This window comes from Orbicella faveolata, unplaced genomic scaffold, assembly GCF_042242905.1.
Source record: "Orbicella faveolata isolate gen_17 unplaced genomic scaffold, um_ofav_v1 contig_13, whole genome shotgun sequence".
Taxonomy (NCBI): Eukaryota; Metazoa; Cnidaria; class Anthozoa; order Scleractinia; family Merulinidae; genus Orbicella; species Orbicella faveolata.
In genome coordinates, this window is record NW_028301540.1 from 13,727,501 (window position 1) to 13,733,478 (window position 5,978).

The window sequence follows — 5,978 nt, forward strand, 5'->3', positions numbered from 1 at the left end:
GGTTGCTGTGTCGCATTTCTTGTGGTTGCCTGGTTTCGTAGTGTACCCCATAAACGTATTCCGTTGGCTTTGTTTTTCGCCGACGTTGCATTGGTTTGTAAATGCTTTACATTTAGCAAATTCTATGCGGAATCCATTCGTATACAGCTTTAGGATGAAAATATTTAAAGATGCATTGAAAAAGTGCTGCAAAAAAATTATGGTAAAGGAGTGATTCAGCGTTCCTTCCGTGAGCGGGCAGTGAAGACACTGGATCGTAAATACCATCGTAAGCGCCAGGAGACGGCTAACACTTCAGACTAGTCATTTTCCTACGTTTTCATATATCCCTGTTTACTTTCAAACTTTTTCGGAAAGTGTTCAGTGGAACTTTCAAGAAAAAAAGAAAGAACCCATTGCACAGGAATAGGAGAAGTTCTACAGGGACTATTTGTCATGTATGGAAAGGAGGAAATTATTTTCTTAAGGAAACGACGCAGTTTATAAATTCTTTGTTCAACAAATAAAAGTCTCGACTGTGCTCTGTGCTCTGTGCTTCTGTTGGAAAGCACGCAGAAGCGGTAGCGCACGAAAGAAGTGTAGGGGAAAACACGAGATGAAGCCGAGTGTTTGTCCTTACCTCTTGAGTGCTCTATTGCTTCTTAAGTGCTTTACAACAGAATAAAAAGAAAGGTGCATTTTTTTTATGTTGTTTTAAAAAGAGCTTAAGAGTGAATGCCTACAAAAATGGACCTAAATCGCCTATCAATGACACAAGTCGAAAAATTGATTTCGCTTGTATTTTGTCCATAGATAGGTCCTAGTAAGAATAGAAACGGACCATAGTTAGTTTCTGCTAATACAGCTTTCTTTGGTAGAAATACGCCAAAAACGATTTCGACCCGATTGGGCTCAAAATCTACTTCCGGTTTTGCTGAATTTTCCGAATATTTGATTACTTCGCGCTCCGCAGAACAGTTACTTGAGAATATTTCAATGGATTTTATATTCAGTTCAGGTCTTCGTGGTATGACTGAGCGAAAAATAAAATAAATCAAAGTTAGTTTTGAGCCCGAAAAGAGATCAAACTGACACGCAAAATTTTACAGTGTGTGGCAAGAGAATTATTGCTTAAAAACATCGCCATATTTTTCTATGGTCTATAACTTTAAATACCGTAAAAACACTTTCTACGGGTTAAATATACACCCACCTGTTAGGCTATCAAAAAACATCTCTGGGCAAATGGTTTCAAGTCGCCCGTCTTGGCCTGTGTTTCTCATAGATTTTGCCCAAAATCCGGCGTTGGAATGTAAACAATTGCGTGACGCGGATAGCCAATCTCGAGTAAAATATTCGTTTCCAGCAATCCGATGAAAGCAATTTTTGAAACGTTGTGTGGATAAAATAATGGAAAATGTTTTTTTTTTTGTTTAAGTTAGTATAAATATGTATGTTTTTTCATTTGCATTTGCACCCACGACATCCCTGATAAAGAACGTTGCTACAGTACTCCGGGAAATGATTTTAACACTTGTTTATTTTATTGATTTCACTGATAACTTACAATATAGTGGCAGTTTCAGAGATACACTTAACCAATCCTCTATGGTTTATGGCAATTGAATCATTGACTGACAAATAAAGTCAAGTGGAAATACCATAATTTCTATAAACTACTAACTGCGTGATGGCATCTCAGCTCTTCTAGCTGTGTAGAAAATTTGTACCTACACAATATGTTCAAACTCAGCTAGAAAACCTGGAATTTCTTGAATTGAATTAGCCCAGGAAGAAATTGCGTTTAAGTTTCGATCATACTGGGAAAAACTCCATCTTTTCTACTTTGGTTGTTTGATCAATTAACTGAAATTTGCAGATCATAACACTGGTAGACAAATAAACATTACAGTGGTCGATCTACGACTGGGTTTACACTAAAGGAGTTTTTTTGGATTCGTAAAAGTTCCCGGATTCATCAATTTTAGAGTATTCGGATTAGTAGGGGTTTACAGTGAAAGGATATTCGGATTCTTAACCGTTTACACACGACGATAACTCCGGGCACATTCATGATGGAATGGTTAACAAGCAGTTTGTTGCCTCGACAACGAGAAACAAAATGCCTCCGAAAATAAGGCTAGGAGTAGGTTGAGACAGTCTGAAGTTTTATTTCGACTCGCTGACCACGGTACTGTTGTCCATCATGTCAGGTCCCTCCAGGAAGTTATTCTGGTCTTTACTTAATATCTAGAACCGTCGAGGTTTTCGATCGTGCCATCGTCGTCATCTGCGCAGTATTATAAAAGTGATTACCTACACCTGAAACAGCACGAAGTAATCACCCAGCGACCGCCATCAAATGGCCATCAATGTGCGTACGACTCGACTACGTATACGACTGGATCATGTAATCCGCCATTTTCGTTCCACCGCAAACTCAAAAGATCACGGGCGGAAAAATATGCGGATTCGAGAGAAAATCGTTTACACGACAAAACTCTCCAGATTCAAAAGTTTTCGGATTCAAAGTTCCCACTTTAAATTCCGGGGAGTTTTTTTTTTCAGATTCGTCCACTTTTATGTAAACGGCAAAATCAATCCGGCACTGAAACGTTCCGAATTTCCTCTCGTGTAAACCTACAATCCTGGCCATAAGTTGTTGGGACACCTCCCCCTTTTGCGCGCTAAAACCCTCGATTTCAACTACGTCCTTAAAGTTTTAGAACAAAAGATGAATAGAAGTGTTGAAATATTTATGATAATGTATGCGTTACAACAGAAGCTGATTGGTTGATTCTCTTTAATGCACGCTTCAAGTTCCCGCCATGTTGTTGTTGTTTGACTAGGTTTTTGATCCTACATGACGATGTACACGAGTAGTGTGTTCAGTTTAGATTAAAAAGTCCTGGATAGTTGTGGCTCGGTTGGTTTATTTTAACAGGTTATGGGCCCAGGACGTGGAGTTGTTGTTATTTAACGCTGTTTTGCCGTAGAACATGACATCGATGTCGGAAACTATAAAGATTGAAAAGCTGAACGGGAAGAATTACCAATCATGGAAGTACAACATAAAGCTCGTTTTAATGGAGCGTGGTCTATGGGGATTTACACAAGAAGGTCAAGAAACTCCCCCAGCAGAAACTGCAACAGCGGCTGTGAAGAATGCCTTTCGGTTACGATCCGACAAAGCCTATTCTCTGATTGCATTAAACGTGGAAAAAGGTCTGCAAGTTCACATTTCTTCGGTGACTAACCCACTCGAAGCATGGAAAATATTGCAGAAGCAGTTCGAGTTTGTATCGGTCACACAGATTGTCCGTATAAATCGTAAATTTTACGCGGCTAGCATGAAAGAAGATGCAGATTTGATGCAACATTTAACCCACATGACTTCCCTCGCTGAGCAGTTGCGCGAAATGAATGAGGAAATCTCTTCGAAGAAATTCGCCACCGTGGTGTTAGGAAGTTTACCCGAGTCGTACGATAATTTCCTGACGAGTTTAAACGCAAGAAATGCAGATGATCTCGACTGGGAGAACGTCAAAGGATTACTGATCGAAGAATATATGAAGAGGGCGGAAAAGAATGAGAACAAAAAAGCGGCCGACAATGCGCTTTTTGTCAATAGAGGAAGAAATTTCAACCGAGGAAGACATCAAGCACGTGGTGGAAGCCGTGGTGCCAGTGGCGGTCGTGGTGCACGTTTTCTGATTTCCAATCCCATTAAAGGTTCTCAGCCTCACTGCGATGAACGAGAAAAACACAAAGGAATCACATGCTTTAAATGTAACCAGGATGGACATATTGTGAAGAACTGTCCGTACAATAACAAACAGTATGACAGCAGAAGAGAAAGTTCAAATATGGCCGAACTCGAAGGAGTTGCACTGATTTCAAGTACGATGAATCGGTCAGATGAATGGTTCATTGACTCGGCAGCGACAAAGCATATGACAAACGACAGAAGCATTTTGGAGAACTTTGTTGAGTACCAACAACCAAAGAATATTTATCTTGGAGACAGCACAATGATTCATGCTCTCGGTGAAGGGAAGGTAAGACTTCCAACAGTAAACAGTTCTCATGATGTTGTTCTAGACTTGCACAAAGTGTTGTTTGTACCAAAATTGACCAAGAACCTACTTTCAGTACCCGCAATGGCATTGATGGGAGCAGAAATTCGCTTTGATAAGGACAAATGTTTGATATTGAAAGACAGTAAGGAATTTGTCATTGGTCATTTATTGTCTGACAAGCTGTACACAGTCAATACCATCGAGTACGCTCAAGTTTCAAAAACTGACAGTGCACAATCACTTGAAGTTTGGCACTGTAGATTGGGTCATCTAAACTACACCTATGTGAATCAGTTAGTGAAGAAAGAAATGGTTGATGGCCTGAAATGTGAGATAGAAACCCAGCCCCAGAAAGAATGTGAAGCATGTGTACTTGGCAAAATGCAGAAGAAGCCCTTTCCTAAACAGAGCCAACACAGGGCAACCAGACCATATGAGATTGTACATAGTGATGTATGTGGCCCAATGCAAGTGGAATCAAAGGGTGGCAGTAGATACATGCTAACATTCACAGATGATTATTCACGGTACACGACTGCTTACTTCATCAAATCCAAGAGTGAAGTACTTTCAAAGTTCAAGGAATATGTCAATTCCGTTGAGAAACATACTGGTCAGCAGATTATGAAACTGAACATTTTGGCAGAGGATGATGTTAAGGTCCTGAGAAGTGACAATGGAGGAGAGTACACCTCGAACAATTTTGCGAAATTCTGTGTTAAGAAAGGAATTTCACGCGAGTTCACTGTTCCATACTGTCCGCAGCAAAATGGAGTTGCTGAGCGGATGAATCGCACAATTATGGAGGGAGCAAGATCGATGGTCTACCAAGCTAAGTTACCATTGGACTTCTGGGCTGAAGCCTGCAGTACAGCAGTTTACCTTCACAACCGAAGCCCCACAACAGCATTGAAGAATGAAACCCCATTTGAGCGTTTGTTTGGTAGGAGACCAGACATTTCTCATCTGAGAGTCTTTGGCTGTGTGAGTTACGTGCATGTTCCAGATGGTCAGCGGAGAAAGCTAGATGCTAAAGCTCGTAAATCAATTTTCGTTGGATATCCTCCTGGTGTCAAAGGGTACAAACTTTATGATTTAGAGAAGAAGAAGTTTGTTGTGAGCCGAGATGTTCAATTCTTTGAACAGAACTTTGATCATTTTGATGAGATCAAACCGAAGGATGCAGTCCGAGCAGACATGAGAAGCATATTCCCGGACGCAGACCAAGAAAGTGAAAGAGTTACCCAGCATTCCGTACCTGAAGAACCTGCAGTTCCAGAAAATGTTGAGCCTGCAGTTCCAGAAAATGTTGAGCCTGCAGTTCCACAGATAGTTAAACCAGTGGGAGTACCAAATGAAGAAGCACCAGTGCGAAGAACATATGAAGATGTTTTCATGGAAGAAGTTCGAAACCTCCCACCAGTAAGAGAGCGAAGAATGCCAAGCAAATTCTGTGATGAAGATTGCCTACTAGTTGATTCAGAGATTGATGAGCCGAAGACAGTTCAAGAAGCATTGAATGGTGAACAGTGTGTCCAATGGAGAGAAGCTATGGAATCAGAGTACTCTTCTTTATTAAAGAATGATACATGGGATCTAGTACCTCCACCTGAAGGAAAGAACATTGTGGGATCTCGCTGGATCCTGAAAGTCAAGCGTGACGAAGATGGTGGTGTAGACCGTTTCAAAGCTAGACTTGTTGCACAAGGATATTCTCAAGTGAAAGGCGTCGACTATGACGAAGTGTTCTCACCAGTGGCCAGATACACTTCAGTGAGATCGTTGCTTGCGTTAGCTAATGCACATGATTTGGAAATACATCAAATGGATGTAAAAACTGCCTTTCTGAATGGCTCATTGGACTGTGACATTTACATGTCTCAACCGGAAGGATTTGTTGATCCTGACAGACCAAACCAT

General features: G+C 40.8%; 1 pseudogene; it reads left to right on the forward strand.

Moving 5' to 3' along the window:
* The window catches only part of LOC149115106 (uncharacterized), an 872-nt pseudogene extending 658 nt beyond the window's left edge, over positions 1–214 (forward strand).
* The last annotated feature ends 5,764 nt before the right edge of the window (positions 215–5,978 follow it).